The sequence below is a fragment of the Lissotriton vulgaris genome, chromosome 2_1, assembly GCF_964263255.1.
Source record: "Lissotriton vulgaris chromosome 2_1, aLisVul1.2, whole genome shotgun sequence".
Taxonomy (NCBI): Eukaryota; Metazoa; Chordata; class Amphibia; order Caudata; family Salamandridae; genus Lissotriton; species Lissotriton vulgaris.
Window position 1 is genome coordinate 196,243,909 of NC_141687.1, and position 19,475 is coordinate 196,263,383.

At 48.9% G+C, this 19,475-nt stretch overlaps 1 protein-coding gene across 1 annotated transcript in view; it reads right to left on the reverse strand.

Moving 5' to 3' along the window:
- The window catches only part of TMEM132E (transmembrane protein 132E), a 1,029,855-nt gene that overhangs the window by 982,356 nt on the left and 28,024 nt on the right, over window positions 1-19,475 (reverse strand). The window lies entirely within an intron of this gene.

Here is a 19,475-nt window from a genome sequence, read left to right on the forward strand (position 1 = left end):
TGTTGTGGAAGAATGAGGCTAGGGAGTCGCAGAGGGCTTGAGAGGGGGTGATGTCGTTGGAGTTTGCCGAGGGGTTGGAAAATTCCTTGACGATGTTGAAAAGTTCCTTGCTGTTGTGGGCGTTGTTGTCAAGTCGATCCTTGAATGCTGTTTTCTTGGCTTTTCGGATCAGTTGGTGGTGAGTGCGGGTGGCGCTTTTGAAGGTGTCCTTGGTGCTGGTGGATGGGTCTTTTTTCCAGGCCTTTTCAAGGGAGCGGCAGAGTTTCTTGGACTTCTTAAGATCATCGTTGAACCATGAGGCCTTCTTGCTGCCAGGTTTGCTTTGACGTTTTTTCAGTGGTGCTAAGGAGTCGGCAGTGTTGGATAACCAAAGGGTGAGGTTGGCGGCGGCTTCGTTGGCGTTAGAAGAGAGGGCTGGGGAGTTTCGAAGGAGCGATGCGGAGATTTGGTCCGTGGTGATTTTGTTCCAGTTCCTTTGCAGGGTAGGTTGGGAGTGGTTGATGGGTTTCGGCTTGTTGTAGGTGAAGTGAACGCAGCTGTGGTCGGTCCATAGGAGATCCGTAGTGTGGCTGAAGGAGACATGATTGCTGGAAGTGAAGATGGGGTCGAGTGTGTGACCTGCGATGTGGGTGGGGGAGATGACTAGTTGTTTAAGTCCGAGGTTGGCGAGGTTTCCCAGAAGAATATAGTCTTTGGAGGCGAGCGCGTGTGGAGAGATGAAGTCCGTGATGTCTTCATTGAATTTAGCGCGGGGTCCTGGTGGTCTGTAGAGGAGAGTGCCTCTGAGTGTGGTTTTGGGGTCGATGTGGATCTGGAAGTGAAGGTGTTCGGAGTTGGTGAGATTGGTGTCAGAGCTGGTTGAGATGCGGATTGATTTCTTATGGACGATGGCGATTCCTCCTCCTGTGTGGCTGGTACGGTCTTTGCGAGTGATCTTATAGTCTTCAGGGATGGCAATGGCGGAGGAGGCGTTCATCCATGTTTCTGTTAGGAAGGCGACGTCTGGAGAGAAGGTGTCTAGTAGGTTCCATAGGTCAATGGCGTGCCTGTGTACCGATCGGGTGTTGAGAAGGATGCATTGTATGTGGTTGGGGTCGGGAATCTGTGGTGTAGTCGTAGCGGAGATGTTGTCGGTGGCGCTGAATTTGCAGGAGTAGCAGGAGAATGGTCCATGGGTGTGTCCGGGAGCGGCTTGGACGCAGTTGGGGGCGCGACCCGGGTCAAGGGCTAGGAGGGTGGCGGCAGCGTAGGTAATGCGGGAGGGCTGGGTAGCGCGAGGGGCAGGGGGATTGGCGCTGGGCGCGGTCCAGGCGCGGACGGGCGTAGACGGGCTTACCTTTGGCGCACCTTCGGCGCGGGTTGGGCGCGGTCGCTGCGCGTGGACGCTGCACGCGGGAACTCCTGTCATATATGGATGGTGGAGGGGGAGGGGCGAGGGCGTCTCAGCTGGGAGGCGGGGCGGGCTACGGAGGACAACAATCGCCAAAATGGAGGCGGAGGGGTCTGAGCGCCGATAGCGCTTGGGGAGAACGCAAATGCTGGGATAAACTTGGCCAAATATAGACAATGCAGATAACGCTGGCAAATTAATATCAAGGATAGGCAAAGCGGCGGTCAAAACACACAGCTGGCAGTAGTTAACGCAAATGCTGGGATAAACTTGGCAAAATGTAGACAATGCAGATAATGCTGGCAAATTAATATCAAAGATAGGCAAAGCGGCGGTCAAAACACACAGCTGGCAGTAGTTATGGGCAAAGCGCTGCTAGTACGATACCACGGTCTCAGGGGAGCGACCACTCTGCTGGGAAGACTGACTTGTTTCAGACCATAAAAGAAAAGCTTCACAGAAATAGTCAGCAAAGTTCTTACAAGAGGGTGTCAAGAATTGCTCAATCGGTATACACTATTGTTTTAGAGGTAGGTTAACAGGCGGAACCATAACCTATATAGTATCTAATGCAGGCGTACCAAGTGTAATATCCTAGTTTTCCATTTTTGTGTAGTGAGGGGCAACGACTCATAAGCAATGTATCCTCCAATGAGCCAAGACAATGCCGCCACCTATCTTAACAATGTAAATAAACTGGACAGTACTGGACACACATCTGTATAAATGCTCTGAGCCTGGTGTGTTTTCATATGTAGGAGCCACACCTAAAGGTACTTAAAGCAAACCTATTGCACAAGCAGCTGGATCCATGCATAGCAATAGAATATGAAAACCAGTAAGTATTTCCAGTGAGTCCTTCCTTGATAGTCCTTCTCCTCTGCGAGGCGACTGTAGCATACAATCGTGAGGCAGCAATCCGTGATTGGTAGGTCGATATGTATTGTATGAATTAAGAAAAAAAATTGAATGCAATATTTCTAAGGTAAAAGCAAGAGCCACAACAAACCAAAGAATCAATCCCAATACCACAGGCAGGCTGCCTCTCCTTACAGAAACTGAACATTAATTAGTCAAAGCCTAATTCACATCGTGTAACTGTGCACATCTTCAAACATGTGCATTACTAATAACAATTGTTACAATACGTCCAAGTCAAAAATTATTTACAATGTGTTTACCTTTCCTATTTGAATATTTCCCGCCCTACAACATTTTACAATAAAGCCAACTGATTTACTAGAGGTGCCATTAAACAATACATCTCTGTCTGCACTGTTCTAGCACCATTCGGCAAAAGAGCGGGCTTAAGAACTTTCTCCTTACATCTAACAGAGCCGGACACAAACATATAATGCGTCCTACAGTTCCATCTAGTTCAGACCATAGATGACAATATCTGATTGTCAGACAAGTTAAACCAGATGTCTTCTGTTTGCACTATCGGGATAAATAGAAGTTTCACTCTTAAACAATCCAATGTTGTTTTTCTTTGGAGACTAGAATATATTTAAGACTCTATTCGTCGTAGGTCGAGGTTTTATAGGCTAGAGACCAGGTTAAGTAATTCAGGTAAATTTAATGTTAGTTCTTTCGACTTGCTTGCGTTGATCTGAACTCGTGGTTGGTAATCAGGGTGGAGGCAGCAGAATCTATAGGGCGATAAGTAGAAATGTATCAATGTAACTATACCCTGGTAAAACATTGAATTTGACATCTGCACTGTAGTAATAAATGTGTTATTGTATGTTTATTAGTGTACTTCTTCTGAACAAGTTGTGTTAGCCTACATACATGGCGTAAAGTGCTGGTACCCGCGCATCCGACTGAAGCATGTGAACAAGTGCGCCTTAACAAGACACCGACGAGAACGGCAACTACAGTGCACCCCTTTGTTGCCGTCTCAGGTCTCCTGCTTGAACCGACCACCCCTGCAGCGGTGAAGGGGGGAGAACAGAACAGAAAGGGAAGTGCGTCACCGCGCCATCTCTTCCCGCCACCCTGCAGCCTACTGCGAGCTCGCGCGCCGGCAGACTGGGTTCGTCGTCTCTGATTCCGCTTCCACTACGGAGACGTTGGAGGCAGCGGGGAAGTGACAGCAGACTAGCTTCAGATGCTCCAACAAGCTTTGAAGCCTCACAGGCGAGCGGGCACAATCTTTCCCTTTGCATCTGCGCCGGCTTCCTTTGCTCCGTGGCCACGATGTGCATAAAATGGTCTGATCTTTTATCTGTCACTCGGAGTTGAGCGGGCGCCAGCTTGATCTGCGCTAACCGACTGCCAGCTTACTGGAAGCCATCCACGCACTCTGTGCGGCGGGAGTCACCGTCCTCTGTGTGCTCCCCTGCATAGCAAGCATGGAGGCCAGAAGCGCCTAACAAACTCATCTAATTAAGCCACATTCTTTGCCCTCCTGACACAACGACTGACAAACCAGCTCTGCCTCTGATCTGCAATGGAAACCTCAAGCCTGTTTGCACTAGGAGTGTCGCACAATGATGACATCAGGCCCGTGACTAAGGAATTCACAGTCTAAGCCGGGAAGCTTGATCCGTCCGCCGCACTGCCATAGGTGGTGCGAAGATGAGAGCCCCGGCTATGACCACCTCTGATGATGAACTAGTTCAAATGCTGCTGCTATTGTGGTCCACCATGTGAGCACTGTGGTATGTGGGCCAGCATCCAAGATGCCACATTAGTTGCATGAACACATCGACACAGCAACAGAGCTATTTCTGCAGTTTGTTGTGGTTCAACCAGGACTTTCAGTGGGCCTGGTCTTGCCGGTTTTCAGCATCCGACAGTTCTAAAAAGCAGGTGCTGAAACGGGTCTCTATCGGGCTCTCCATTTTTGGCCTCATTCTCGGGGTGACAAAAAATCTTACCTCTGCAGTAATACCATCCATCACTGCCTTTGAGGTAACTTCAAAGAGACTCGTTATAGTTCTTTTACAGTCTCATCGTTTCAGAATGGAAGTATTTTCAATATTATATGCAACAAGCCCATAGATTTTGCTTATGTATCCGATGTAACTAACAGCCATTGACAAAGCCAATAGCCCTAGCTTGTTGTAGGTAACCTTTTTGTATTATATATCTGGATTCAATCACAGAAGCAGCAAAATACCACTCAGGTGGCACACTATGCTAAGCACAGATTTTTAGCTTATCTCTTTTGAGCCACGCCCTTAACTGCATCGGCCAAACCTCTTTGAGAGACCCTTCTAGTTTTTTCACCCCACTTAAAGCCCTGAGTTCAACACAAGCATAACATCAAACATAGGATGCATGGAGAAATCCACGGGACAGCATTTACTGTGTTGACAGTGCATTATTAGTCATTTTTTTGAGGGGCACAAAGGAGCAAGGTACATCATTGGGATGTTGGGAGACAATACAAGATCGTTAACAAAAATTATGGATTTGGATCACGGATTTACACAATTACATTTTACTCACAGGAACAGTAAGTGATTTGCCCAGAATCCTACGGGTTTGGGTCAAGTGTGGACCTGGGATTCAGACCCAGTTCACCAAGTTGGCAGGTTGGCCACCAGAGCAGTAAATGACCAAAGTCAGTAACCAGCAGGCAACATGCCACATCACAGAGAAAGTAGGATTGGTAAAGTAGAGGCAAAGGGGGAAGACGTGAGAGAGCCCACGAGAGAGAGAGAGAGCAAGAGAGAGAGACTACCTACCTGCGGTCTAGCCATGTAAGCCCTTGCCTTTTTACCTGACATAAAAGGCAAAATTACTATGCTCTTCATGCCAGGTTATCGCTTAATGCACCCTCTTTGAAGACAGGCAATTTCTAAGCACAACCTACACTCAACTTAAAGCCATTCGAGCCACCCAGAGGTCGAACACCTCACAGGATCTTTAAAAAATATTTTTTTTAAGCCATTGGTGTAGCAAGGGTACTGTAGGCTCAAATACCGTGCTTAATTTGAGCGCTAGTTGCAGGAGGGGGTCCACTAACACACATTTTAAGACAGCAGGGCTTACTTTTCTTCGTTAGACTTTGGCCCAAAAAAAGAGAGAGAAAAGTCCAAAGAAATGGACAGGAGGAAGAAAAAGATGAGGAAACCGGGACACAATGAGAAATCAAGGGCACAAACCTACAAAGGTAAGATGAATGGGTAGGGAGTGGATGATGGTGGATGAAAGAGATTAAATGGAATTCAGCGAAGACAGCCTAGGTATTCATCAACCCTGACATTCACCAGCACTGGTTGTGGGCTTATGAGAAACACTTTGGGCATCAGAACTTATTCCTTTACAAATTAAACACTGTAAAATTGAAAAAAAAGGTTAAAAAACGACCCCAATGACTCTCGTGGGTTGGTAAAAAGCCATACTGAGTGAGAGTCTCCTAACCCAGTACACCTGCTCCATTGCACCTGGGTCTCCAGTGATAGCGACGCCCCTGATAAAGCACTGCTATGAAAGTGAATGCCGCCAGAGAGAGCACTCAGTAATGGGACCTGCAGGTGCACTTGATGGAGGGGTCAGAGACAAGGGCCGTTTAACTCGCCATCTGCATGAAGCATGGCTCGGGAAGTCTTCAGCTTCCAGCCTCCCCAAAGATCCGTCTTTGTACAAACAGAGATTTATCGAGCGAAGACGGCGTGGAGAAGCCATTCATCAGATAGGCAGCCTGGACCCATGTTGGAGGAGGCTGCACATCGGTACTCAGCAGGAGTAAGGATGCAAGCGACCGGAAGTAAACATCCTCCAGCTGCAGCAGCGGTCAGAGGACCAGGGATGGGCGGAAGCTCCAGTCTTTTCCTTGCTAACGTTTCCAACATGTTTTAATAGCGGTGCGGCCACCTTCAATAGGGGTTTCATCAGGGTCTGCCACGCAGTCTGCCCGTCTAGCAAAGACCTTGGGCAAGGGGCATCATATGGCCTGGTGTGTGGTCCTCAAGCGCTGGGAAGTTCTTAATAGGAACACCTTGTTATGGGAAAACTGGCATGCATGAGATGTATGGCGGACTGTCAGAGCATCCCTTTAGCCCCTAAACAAAGCTATAAACGTTGCCACCAGGGGCATGGCTATTAATGATGCAGCAGGTGCAGTGGCACCGGAGCCCATGGGTGTGAGGCTCAACTGTACCTCAGTGGAAGCTATCTTCCCTACCCAGTCTGCAGAAGGTGGGCTGTTTTGTCTTGTTTGCAGTAGGGTCCTTGACACCCTGCTACGCACTGGTTACCCTGTCCCCCACCGCCTTCAGGCTGCATGGCTATCAAGTAAATACATACTGTGCTCACTATGGTTTTTGAACTCTGGGCACCTTACCATTGTTGATCAGTTCTAAAGTGCAAGTGGTCCCAATGGCAGCGTTGTGATAGTTGGGGACGGCGCCTACGGCGAGGCCATTTTATTTATGTAGGCTGCATAAAGGGCCGAACAAACAGTCAGGGCCCACAGCATGGGGCTAGCCACTCCTCCCCTGCTTTCCAACAGACCCACCCACACGCCCGCCCCCAACTAAACACTTCTGAGCAGTGGGCTGACGCTCCTCCGCCCTAATGGAGGATCCTCCCCTGCTTATAGCATCTTACAATTGTAACTTTCAATTGGGAAGAGTTAGAAATTTGGGGTTTAGGTTCTGTGAACTCAAAATTAAAAAATGCATCTTTCTGTGAAGGTAGTTTTAAATTGTGTTTAAAAATGCCACTTTTGGAAATTGGGCATTTTCTTGCTTTACCTTCTTGTGCCTCTTCCTGCCTGTGGAATCCATATCTGGTTTAGACTGACAGTTGCCAGGTTTTTGCATTCACTCTAGACAGTCACACAAAGGGAGCAGAGTTGTCTCCTGCATATCCTGATACACATTACCAGGCTGATGGGCCTTCCTGAGTTAGAGTGGTGGGAGGAGTAGTCACTGACACCTGAATAGGGCTGTGCCTGTCCTCTCACAATGATGTTTCCACCCTTCTTTGGTGTGTCTGGAGCCACGTCAGACACACCGACTTTAAAGGCAAAATGAGGTATAAGTATTGGATCTGTACCCTACATTTTTAGAACACTTCTGAATAGAGGTGATTCTGCCAAGAAGAAGAGCGAGCTGGAAAAGCTTTATGAGGAGAATTGCCACTCCGCTGTTTGTGTGTTGTGCTGGCCTGCTGCTTCTGTCTTGGGTGACCCTTGACCCCACCAGGTAGGTCGCTCCCCCTCCGCACAGCACCGACTGTGTGTCCCTGCCCCAGCTGCCGCTGCTGAGGAAGTTAGAGTCCCTCCACCACCCGCAGGCTACCACCTGCGCCTCACCCCTGTTGGTCAGTGGTAGGCCATAGGTAGGTTTGTTCATCCTCCGCTTTATTGCTTTTATTGTATTGCCTGTATTTTTATTGTTGTGTCTTTGACTGCTGTTGCATGTCTTCCCCCGCTGCCTGTACGTGATCCGTGCCCCTTTTTCTTCCCTCTGTTCCCTCGCTGTCCCCGTGCTCTCTCTGCCCGGTCTTTCCTTCTGTACCACTCGCAGCCCCCGTGTCTCTGCCTGGTTTCCCTTCTGTTCCCCTCGCTGCTCCCGTTTCTCTGCCCGGTTTTCCCTTATGTTCCCTTTGCTGCCCCCGTGCCTCTCTGCCTTCTGTTCTTAGCTCCCCCTGTATTTCTGTGTTCTGCCTCTGTGCTACTTGTTTTCCCGGTATTTCTGTGCCCTTTTGCCTTCTGTGCCACTTGTTTTTCCCTTGTTTTTGTGCCCCTTTTGCCTTCTGTTCCACTCGTTTTTTGTGCCCGCCTGCCTTCTGTGCCACTCATTTTTTCCCTCGGTTTTGTGCCCCTTTTGCCTTCTGTTCCACTGTTTTTTGTGCCCTTCTGCCCTCTGTTCCATTCGTTTTTTTGTGCCCTTCTGCCCTCTGTGCCACTCGTTTTTCCCTTTTTTTTGTGCCCCTTTCGCCTTCTGTTCCACTCGTTTTGTGTCTTTCTGCCTTTTGTGCCACTCATTTTTCCCTTGTTTTTGTGCCCCTTTTGCCTTCTGTTCCACTCGTTTTTTGTGCCCTTCTGCCCTCTGTTCCACTCATTTTTTGTGCCCTTCTGCCCTCTGTGCCACTAATTTTTCTCTCGTTTCTGTGCCCCTTTTGCCTTCTGTTCCACTCATTTTTTGTGCCCTTTTGCCTTCTGTGCCACTAGTTTTTCTCTCGATTTTGTGCCCCTTTTTCCTTCTGTTACCTTTGCTGTCCCTCACCTCCCTCGCCGCTGCATCCCCATTGTCTGCCCGCTGCCTCCCGCCTCCCAGCTGCTCCTCCCTCCCACCTCCCCATATATGCCGGCCGCTGTGCAGGCGCGCCACTGGCGCGCCAAAGGTGCGCCTAAGGCAAGCCCGTCTGCGCCCATCTGCGCCTGGACCACGTCCAGCGCCACCACAACGACCGCCGCCACTATGACGCCAGTACTCTGCACGCTCTCATCTACAGACGGAGTCACACCTGCTTCAAGGCCGCCCTGGAACGCACACACAGCCCCTTCACCTGCCGGAACTGCAGCTACACCAGCCTCAGAGCCGACAAACCACCCGCCAAGAAAGACCCCAACCACCTCAGATGCATACTACTGAAAACACGCTCCGCACGCAAGCCTGCCGTCGAGCTTTGGAACCTGCTCTACACAACATCCCCGGACGTCGCCTTCCTGACAGAGACCTGGTTTAATGACTCCTCCGCACCCGACATCGCCATAGCGGAGGAGGGATCTCCATCGTCCACAAGACCAGCATCAGGGTCTCGACTAGCACCGATGACGTGCTCAGCACCGCCAAACACATGCATTTCCAGATCCACACAGACCCTAACTCCATCCTCAGAGGCACCCTCGTCTACCGACCCCCCCTGACCCTGCCCCCAGGTCAGCGACTCCATCACCGACTTGAACAGCAAGCATGCCCTGACTTTCACCGACTATATCCTCCACGGAGACCTGACCTTTCACCTTGAGAACAACAATGACAACTCCACAACCCTGATCGATAACCTCGCCAACCTCAGACTGAAGCAACTCGTCACAACGTCCACCCACTCCGCCGGCCACACGCTAGACCCCGTCCTTTCCTCAAGCCCTCACGTCTGCATCAGCCACACCACCAAACTTCTCTGGATCGACCACCACTGCATCCACTTCGCCTTCCAGAAGCCCACCACACACGACCGCACCCAACAGATACCCTGCCGCTGCTAGAGCAAAATCAGCGAAGACCAACTACGAGCAAACCTCGCTCTCAGACCACCCACCAAACCCTCCAACACCGACAACGCTGCCCACAGCCTCAGACGCTGGATCAAGGACTGCGACAACACCCTCGCCTCATTGAAGAAACCACTCCACAGAGACACCAGCAAGAGGGCCAGCTGGTTCACCTCAGAACTCCTAGCCTCCAAGCAAGCCTGCCGGAAACTAGAGAAGAAATGGCACAGTGAACAAACTCCGGACAGCCACGCAGCACGCAAGGACGCCATCCGCAACCCCCACCACCTCATCAGGGCGGCCAAGAGGACCTCCTTCAAAGACCGCCTCGACAACAACGCACACAATAGCAAGGAGCTCTTTAACATCGTGAAGGACCTCTCCAACCCCAGCTCCAACACCAACGACATCCCGCCGTCGCAAGCCCTGTGCGACTCCCTAGCCACCTTCTTCCACCGCAAGATAGCAGACATCCACAACAGCTTCAACACCCAGACAGCCCCAACAGACAGCAACACAACAGACCCTCCGCACACCATCGACCATGACCCCCTGCTTGCCTGGGTCAGCGTGAGCATCGATGGCACCATCAAGAAGATGCGCACAATACTCTCCGCCAGACCCATTCCCGCACCACGTCTTCAACAGAGCAAGCAACTCCATCGCACCCCACCTGCGCAACATCATCAATCTCTCCCTCGAGACCGTGACCTTCCCAGAGATCTGGAAACAGGCTGAGATCAACGCTCTACTCAAAAAACCTAAGGCAGACCTCAAGAACTTCCGGCCCATCTCGCTGCTCCCCTTCCCGGCCAAGGTCAACGAGAAAGCCGTCAACAGACAGCTAACCCTATACCTTGAAGAAAACCGAATCCTGGACCCTTCCCAGTCGGGGTTCCGCAGCAACCACAGCACTGAGACTGCCCTCATCGCCGCCCCGGATGAGATCAGGAACCTGCTGGACAATGGCGAGACCGCAGCACTCCTCCTCCTAGACCTCTCTGCTGCCTTCGACACCGTCTGCCACCGCACACTACGAGCATACCTCCACGCCGCAGGGATCCGAGACAAGGCTCTGGATTGGACCACCTCCTTCCTCTCAGGCAGAACCCAGAGCGTCCGAGGCCCCCATTCCGTTCCAAAGCCTTCGAGATCATCTGCGGCGTATCCCAGGGAACCTCCCTCAGCCCGACTCTGTTCAACATTTACATAGCCCCGCTCACACACGTAGCCCGACAGCACGACCTCAACATAATCTCCTACGACACTCAGCTGATCCTCTCCCTCACCAAGGGCCCCATCACCGCCAAAGCCAACCTCCTCGAAGAAATGAAGGCCGTCGTCAACTGGATGAAGACCAGCCGTCTGAAGCTGAACTCGGACAAGACGGAGGTCCTCATCCTCGGCTTCAACCCTTCAGCCTGGGACGACTCCTGGTGGCCGACGGCACTGGGGGCAGCCCAGACCACACACGCAACCTGGGAATCATCCTCGACTTAACACTCTCAATGACCAAACAAGTCAACGCCGTCTCCTCCTCCTGCTTCAACACCCTCCGCATGCTCCACAAGATCTACAGATGGATACCGACAGATACAAGAAAGACAGTCACCCAGGCCCTCGTCAGCAGCAGACTCGACTACGGAAACGCCCTCTATGTGGGTGCCCCAACCAAGCTCATCAAACGGCTACAACGCATCCAAAACGCCTCGGCGCGACTGATCCTCGACATACCACGCCACGGCCACATCACCCCCCACCTGAGAAACCTGCACTGGCTCCCCGTCAACAAGAGGGTATCCTTCAAGCTCCTCACCCATGCACACAAGGCACTCCACAAGACCGGACCAGCCTACCTCAACAGACGGCTCTCCTTCTACATCCCCAACCACCAGCTACGCTTCGCCGACCTCTCACTCGCCACCGTCCCGCGCATCCGGAGAACAACCACCGGTGGGAGATCCTTCTCCCACCTCGCCTCCAAGACATGGAACACCCTCCCACTGAGCTAACTACAGACCCAAGACCTGCTGACCTTCAGGAGGATACTCAAGACCTGGCGGTTCGATCAGTAGTGCCCCCCCCCCCCAGTGCCTTGAGACCCTCGCGGGTATGTAGTGCGCTATACATATGATTGATTGATTGGGCAGAGGAAGGACTGGACTGCACTTTCTTATCCTGCTTATTAAGGCTCTGCAAGGGCTTGTGTGTGCTTTCCTCCTGTTGGAAGCCTCAGGGCCATCAAAGACTTAATCCGCAGCTTCCCTGAACTTCTCTGCTGTAGGTTTTGACCTGCCAAGTGGTGCTAACTCCAGTACTGTGTCTTCAGAGGTGCTTCAAGAGCTGAAAATATATGCATTGCCCTTCAGTGCCATTTTCCACCCGTAAGCTTGCTGCACGGTTGAAAAACTAATGCACCCAAAACGCAGCGCCTGTTCGTGACTGGAAGAACTGCTGCAGCCTGAGTCCAGAGCACCATGTCTCCGATGTCTGAGACCCCTGCTCAAAGTCCTACTCAGGCTCTGCTGTGCGGCTGAAGGAATCGACGCATCACCTGCTAGTGGCAGGAAGAATTGATTCAGCGCCTGTTTTGCCACCGCCGCATTGACCCCAGCATATCTGGATTTTCCACGCATTGTACCTCTGCGGCAATTTTCCAGCACATCAACCTGCAGTAAGGAGCCGCTTTCGGAATTCGATACAACGCTTCTCCTCGCAGTAAGGAATCGACGCAACATTTCTCCTGTGTGCAGCAGAACTGATGCCTCCATTCCCCTTGGACTTAAGAATCAACACTTTGCTTGTGTTGTCTGATCCTTCCCCTCCTTTGCGGCTGTTTTTTGTCTCAGATTTTCACACATCAAAGGGAGATCTAAGACAAACTTGCCTAAACCTTTAAAATCTTTCTGCTTGTGTATGTTGGATTTTTATCACTTTGGTCTTGTTTGGTTTAGATAAAGATTGATTATTTTTCTAAACTGGTGTGGTGTCCATTTGTAGTGTTTTCACTGTGTTACTGTGTGTTGTATGTAAAATGCTTTCCACATTGCCTCTGAGATAGGCCTGAGTGCTCGTGCCAAGTTACCAAGGGAGTCTTGGAGGTGTAACTCCCTTACCCTGACTAGAAGGAAGGGTCCCTACTAGGACAGGGTGCATACCACTGCCAACTAGAGGCCCTCATTTCTAACAGCAAATTTCGTAAAAACACTATTCTTTGCATTAAGAAATATATATTTTCATAAATCAAAGAATTACCCCAACGCCCCATTACATCCAGCTTTAAGTGTAGACCTCTTTCCGTAAATCAGAAACATGTGTTTTTTCAATCATAAATACACTGCAGCACAGTGAAGCTGTTGTTTTTTGTCCATTTTAAGGCCTGCCTTGAGTTCACCTCGCCCCAGTGGGTGGAGTTTATTTTTGGTTCTTCTTCTGAGTCTTTCTTGTGGTTGAGGCCTGACTTTTCATTGATAGCAGAAGCCCGGTGAGTCAATCTAGCCCGTCCTCCTGCAGTGCTATGAAAGCTGCCCACAGTGTGAAGGGGGTTGTTACACAGGTTTATTGTAAGTCGCCAAGTTCATTACTCAGGGGTGGGTCCTCTTTTAAATGGCCCCCAAAGCCCCAGCTATGAAAAATAAAATGGTAATTTAATACTATTTTATTTTTCATCATCCCGTACTGAACCAAGTGGCAGAATGGGATGCTGCCTGCTGAATGGCAGCAGGGAGGAGTGGTGGGCAGAGGGCTGCTTATGCAGCCCTCTGGTGGGCAGGGTGCCCATGTCTCTATGGCCAGTAATCTCGCGACGACAATCCAGACATGCAGGGCTTTAAGTGGGATGAAAAAACTGTTGGGTCTCTCAAAGGGGCGTGGCCAGTGTAATTAGGGGCGTGGCTTTATAACACGCAAAAAATCTGTGTTTAGCATAGTGTGCGCCCGACTTGTATTTTGCTGTTTCTGTCATTGCATCCAGATATTGATACAAGTAACATCATACTTACAAGAAGTAAGAACTATTGGCTTTGTCAATGGTTATTAGTTGCATAAGATAAAATAAGCTGCAACTATGGCTTGTTACATATAACATTGAAAAAGCTTCCACTTAAAGCCCTGGTGGCCCTACCACAATGTTGCTGCTCTTTCAAAATCCATTAAGAAAAATACTCTTTGAAGGATTTCCCTTCCCCTACAACGCTCCCCTGGCATGACGTCATGCCGTAACTTCTCCGCTAGTGAGAAGTGAGGGCAGCGCACATCGATGTGCCTGCTGCTGCCTCGAAACTGGTCTCTACCAGGCTGTTTTGCGCCCTGGCACTTTTTTCCGGACCACCTGCGCCAGAGCTCAAAACAGAGCCCGATAGAGACCCGTTTCGAGGCCCCCGTTAAAAAACTGCCGGTGCTCCGACCCCTTGAGACCCGGCCCACTTAAAGCCCTGCAGACATGCACACTTTCAACCTCTCAACCTAGTTGTCCTAAAGCAGCTGAATTTAGGGCACGTGTGGGCCTCCCGTGCGCTGGGGAGCACCGACAGAGGCCACTCTCTTCAATCAGGGAGCTGCTCTCATGCTCTTTACCAGCAACATTTAATTTTATTTGTGCGCGCACCCACTTGCCTTCCCATCCCTGGTAGATGCCAGCCGCCACTGACATTACTTGTAACTTTTGCAACGTTCTGCGAAAAATTGGAAACTTCACAAAGTTACAACGTTTTACAGAGGACATCCAATGTAGAGGAAAAAAAACTTGTAATCAGTCCTGCAGCTCTGTTCTAGAATGTTCATTTGTTTGCTGATGTCTGCAGTGTGTTGGAGTGTATACTGAAGTCATTCGCCCTACTGCCCCTTTAGGCAGTCTATACATTTGAGTAAAAACATTGAGTTTTGAAACAATGTATGCGGTAAAAGGTGAACTCGGACTGAAAAAGCCTGCATACTTTGGCTACTTTGGCTGGGTTTGTTAGAATAAAAACGACTTTGAAGTGAGGTGGAAATGATCTTGCACTACCCAGAAAAAATTCGCACATGCAATGGTGAATTTAAATTGGAAAACTCTGCAAAGGATGAAAAATAAGAACCTTCCCAGCATTCAAAAACATGTATGTCTTTGTTTCCTGGCAGAGGAAATGGGAACAAAACGGTGGGATATGTAGAGAAGATCAAAAACAGAAATTGGAGAGCGACTGTGACGAAAAACAACAATAAAGCCTGAGACCGTGGATGCGTGGTTGAATGTTTGCGATTGGAAGGGTTATTAAATGGACAGCCCAGCTGGCAACACGTCCTGTTTATCTCTCCTCGCTTACCCGTGCCCCTTTCCCCGCTCTGACATGTCACACAACACCAGCATCATCGTTTCCAGAGACTGAAAGCTGTTAGGGCAGAAATGCACAAAAGAAAGCGGCGCTCGGTCTTCATCGCCTAAAGATTACCTGTCGAGAGTGATATAAATATAATACATAAAAAGCAGATTTTCAGGGCCAGCTGTGAAAGTAATTTAACAGCATATCTCCATCTGCCGGTCTCACCAATTCACAAACTTACTCAATATACCCCAGATCGAAATCTTCATTCTCTTGATAACATCCGCGGCAACAACAACACCAAAAAAATGTTTTCCTGTTAAACTCCTGCAGATAACGTCTGTGCAATTATTCCCCTCGTTTTTTAATGCTCGGCACGCTTTAATTCGCTCCGCGAGGCCTACAGCTCCCAAACAACAGCGAGCTAAAGTCTGTGTAATTGAAAATGTAAGTAATGTTTTAAACATGGGCTGCCTACCCGAGCAGCATTCTCATCAGCAGCAGGCCGGCCTGTGACGCTGTGCAGCCCAGATCCCGAGCTTTATGATGTCATGGCTTGAGAAATCGGATCGGGCCCACGAGGTACTTCCGGGTGAGGCCAGCCGTGCACGAGCCAAGACACGTTGTCTTGGCTAGGAACGTTATTTCCTCGGTGCAGCGAAAGGTAACTCCGGGGATCTCGAATGTCCACCACAAGGGTAGGGTAGTCAGTGCTGTTACAGTCGCATGATTTAGGGCCCCGATACCAGTTTTAGGTTATCAGATTTGTCCAGAAACAGGATTTGGGAAATGTCAACTTTTCTCCGAATTCAACAAGTGGAATTTATCCAAGAAAAAGGGCTCGGAGCTGGGGTCTAAAAATTGCAGAAACCAGTGCTCAAACTATTCCAGTGGCTTTTACACATAACAAGAGTATAACACTTGTAATTATTATACTCAAAAGTAATGGTAATTCTGGGTGTTTTTTATGCTGATCTCGTAATAAGGCCCTGAAGCAACTTCTGACAGGCTCATCAGAGTACACGTACTCTATCTAGTGTGTTGCTGAACATTGCACCGTAAAGTGCATAGACCCGTAAGTGCTGTGCCTCAATGTCTCTGAGGAAGTGCAATATGTGGGGATACTGACCGTGACAGCAGGACAGTCACCTTCACCAAATCCAGAGTGGATGACACCACCCCGACAAATTAGATTCACCCATCCTGCAGGGTAGGAGCAATCACAGTACGAGGTAAGGCTCCTGCTTTAAGATGACAGCACGAGGCCACGTGAAATTACCAGACCTGAAAACGGCAATCTCATCTCCTCTCATCTTGCTGTCAGCACTATGTGGTGCCAAATAAACTTCCTTTCATTGCATATGTCAGCACTAGATGGTGTCAAATTAGGCCCATCACCAGCTACGTCATCTCAACATAAGATTTTAATACGAAGTGGTGGCAAATTACAAATAGCGCATAAAAACGTATATCTCATCTCTTCACAGCATAAAATGTCAGCACTAAGTGATATCAGATTACAAGATAAAATGCCTGCAGCGTCTATCCCATCTCACCTCATCTCAAGGTGTCAGCATTAAGTGGTGTCAGATTACAAGATAAAATGCCTGCAACGACTTTCACATCTCATCTTGTCTCATCTCATCGTATCTCATCTCATCACAGCATAAAATGTCAGCACTAAGTGATATCAGATTACAAGATAAAATGCCTGTAGCGTCTATCACATCTCATCCCATCTCAACTCATCTCATCTCAAGGTGTCAAAATTAAGTGGTGCCAGATTACAAGATAAAATGCCTGCAACAGCTTTCACATCTCATCTCATCTTGTCTCGTCTCATCACAGCATAAAATGTCAGCACTAAGTGATATCAGATTACAAGATAAAATGCCTGCAGCGTCTATCACATCTCATCCCATCTCACCTCATCTCAAGGTGTCAGCATTAAGTGGTGTCAGATTACAAGATAAAATGCCTGCAGCGTCTATCCCATCTCACCTCATCTCAAGGTGTCAGCATTAAGTGGTGTCAGATTACAAGATAAAATGCCTGCAACGACTTTCACATCTCATCTTGTCTCATCTCATCGTATCTCATCTCATCACAGCATAAAATGTCAGCACTAAGTGATATCAGATTACAAGATAAAATGCCTGTAGCGTCTATCACATCTCATCCCATCTCAACTCATCTCATCTCAAGGTGTCAAAATTAAGTGGTGCCAGATTACAAGATAAAATGCCTGCAACAGCTTTCACATCTCATCTCATCTTGTCTCATCTCATCACAGCATAAAATGTCAGCACTAAGTGATATCAGATTACAAGATAAAATGCCTGCAGCGTCTATCACATCTCATCCCATCTCACCTCATCTCAAGGTGTCAGCATTAAGTGGTGTCAGATTACAAGATAAAATGCCTGTAGCGTCTATCACATCTCATCCCATCTCACCTCACCTCACCTCATCTCATCTCAAGGTGTCAAAATTAAGTGGTGCCAGATTACAAGATAAAATGCCTGCAACAGCTTTCACATCTCATCTTGTCTCATCTCATCACAGCATAAAATGTCAGCACTAAGTGATATCAGATTACAAGACCATCTCATCCCATCCCATCTCACCTTTTTTTATCTCATCTCATCTCAATGTGTCAGTATTAAGTGGTGTCAGATTACAAGAAAATGCCTGAAAATGACCATGCCCTCTCATCATAAAATGCCAGCGCTTGGTGGTGTCAGATTGGTCCTGAAAAAAAGCTATCTTCTCTCATATCGTCTCATCTCAGCATGAGATGTCAGCAGTCAGCCGTGTCAAATTACAAAAATAAGGCCCGAAAACTACTCTCTCGTTAATTGACAAGTAGACGCACCAAGAGAACAATTACATTTTTCCTGGAAAAGCGAAAACCCTTCCACTGTTTACACCGACCCGATACCCTCCTTAATAGTGACTTCTTTACTGTGGTTCACCGCAAGAGACTATTGGGCGCCTGCACTGCCTCACATGAGACATTGTTCCTTAGTGGCAGACATCTGAATGAATTACAAAAGAAGGATTGGTGCTTGCACATAAGACATACTACAGTTGTGTAAAATAATTCCTTTAGTACCTATGAAAAGTGGCGGACTATTCCAAGATGTTTTTTTACTGGAGCCTAGACTCTCACTCCACATGAAGTCATTGTTTTGGCTGGGCCAGGCATAAATTGCAGCATATATCCAGTGTCTTGAGCAAGGACCCAGCCCAGAACCTGCAATACCTGCAGATTCCAAGACACCGTCACAGCTTCAACATGCACATGAGGATGGAACAGTACCCATGAAGCCACTAGGGAAAGCAGCAGTATTCTAACACTTGTGTCATCATACCAAAAGACTGGTAGTTCTTCGCAAACGACGTCCAACACCAAGGTTTTGATCTTAGATGCAGTGCACACTTCATAATATAACACGGAGCATACCTCTTTACCACCCTTGACAATAGAACCTGACAGGATTCAAGATGGAGGGCAAATGAGCATGAAATGAAATGAAATGAAATGAAATGAAAATGGGATTTATAGAGCGCTACAGTTGCCCTGAGGCGTCCAGGCGCTGAAACTAAAACAGAAGGTGCCCTCAGGAGGTTACTACTTACTGAACAAAAAGGTTTTGAGCTGTTTCCGGAAACTAGTTAGGTTGGAATTATCTCGCATCTGCAGAGGGAGGGTGTTCCACAATTTAGAAACATTGTATGAGAACGAACGTCCTCCTGCTCTGGCTCTAAAGATTCTGGGGATTTTGGCTAGTGATGCGGTTGAGGAACGAAGTGTCTTGTAGGGCAGTTATGGAGAAATCAGGGAGCAGTTGATATCTGGACCCATTTTCCAGAAGGTCTGGTGGGCAATGCATAGAGCTTTAAACTTCACTCTGTCCCTAACAGGTAACCAGTGTAAAGTTCTTAGGCCAGTTTTTATTGAGGTCCTCCGCGGGACTCCCAATAGCGCACGGGCAGCACAATTTTGAGTGCGCTGAAGTTTTTGTAGAGTGTAGTCTGGCGCTCCAAGATAGAGGGCATTATTAAAATCCAGACGGGATTGGACAAGGCCCTGTATGATTATTTGTCTGGCCTCAAATGGGAGAAGGGGAAGAATTTTTTTGATCACCCTAAGGAGGCCGAAACAAGTGGCCGACACCTTGGTGGCCTGTGTATTAAGGCTCAGCGATTTATCGAGCCATACTCCCAGACTTTTGATGTTATCTCTCGGGGGTGGGGCCGCACCCATGCTTGTGGGCCATATCAGCTCCAAAGTAGAGGGGGCGCCGGGCCCAGGAGCATGAGCTCGGTTTTGTCGTCGTTGAGCTTCAGACATGAGCTCATCATCCAGCTCTTTACATCCTCCAGGCATGCCGCTAGAATGGGCAGTGATTGGAGGCCGCTCTTCTGTGCAAGGGAGACCACCAGCTGGGTGTCGTCCACATAGGAGATGATATTGACACCATGCGGACGAACAATCCCAGCCAGCGGCCTCATGTATGCGTTGAAGAGCGTAGGGCTCAAGGATGAACCCTGCGGGACTCCGCACCCCAAAGGCCTACTAGATGATACGGATGTGCCG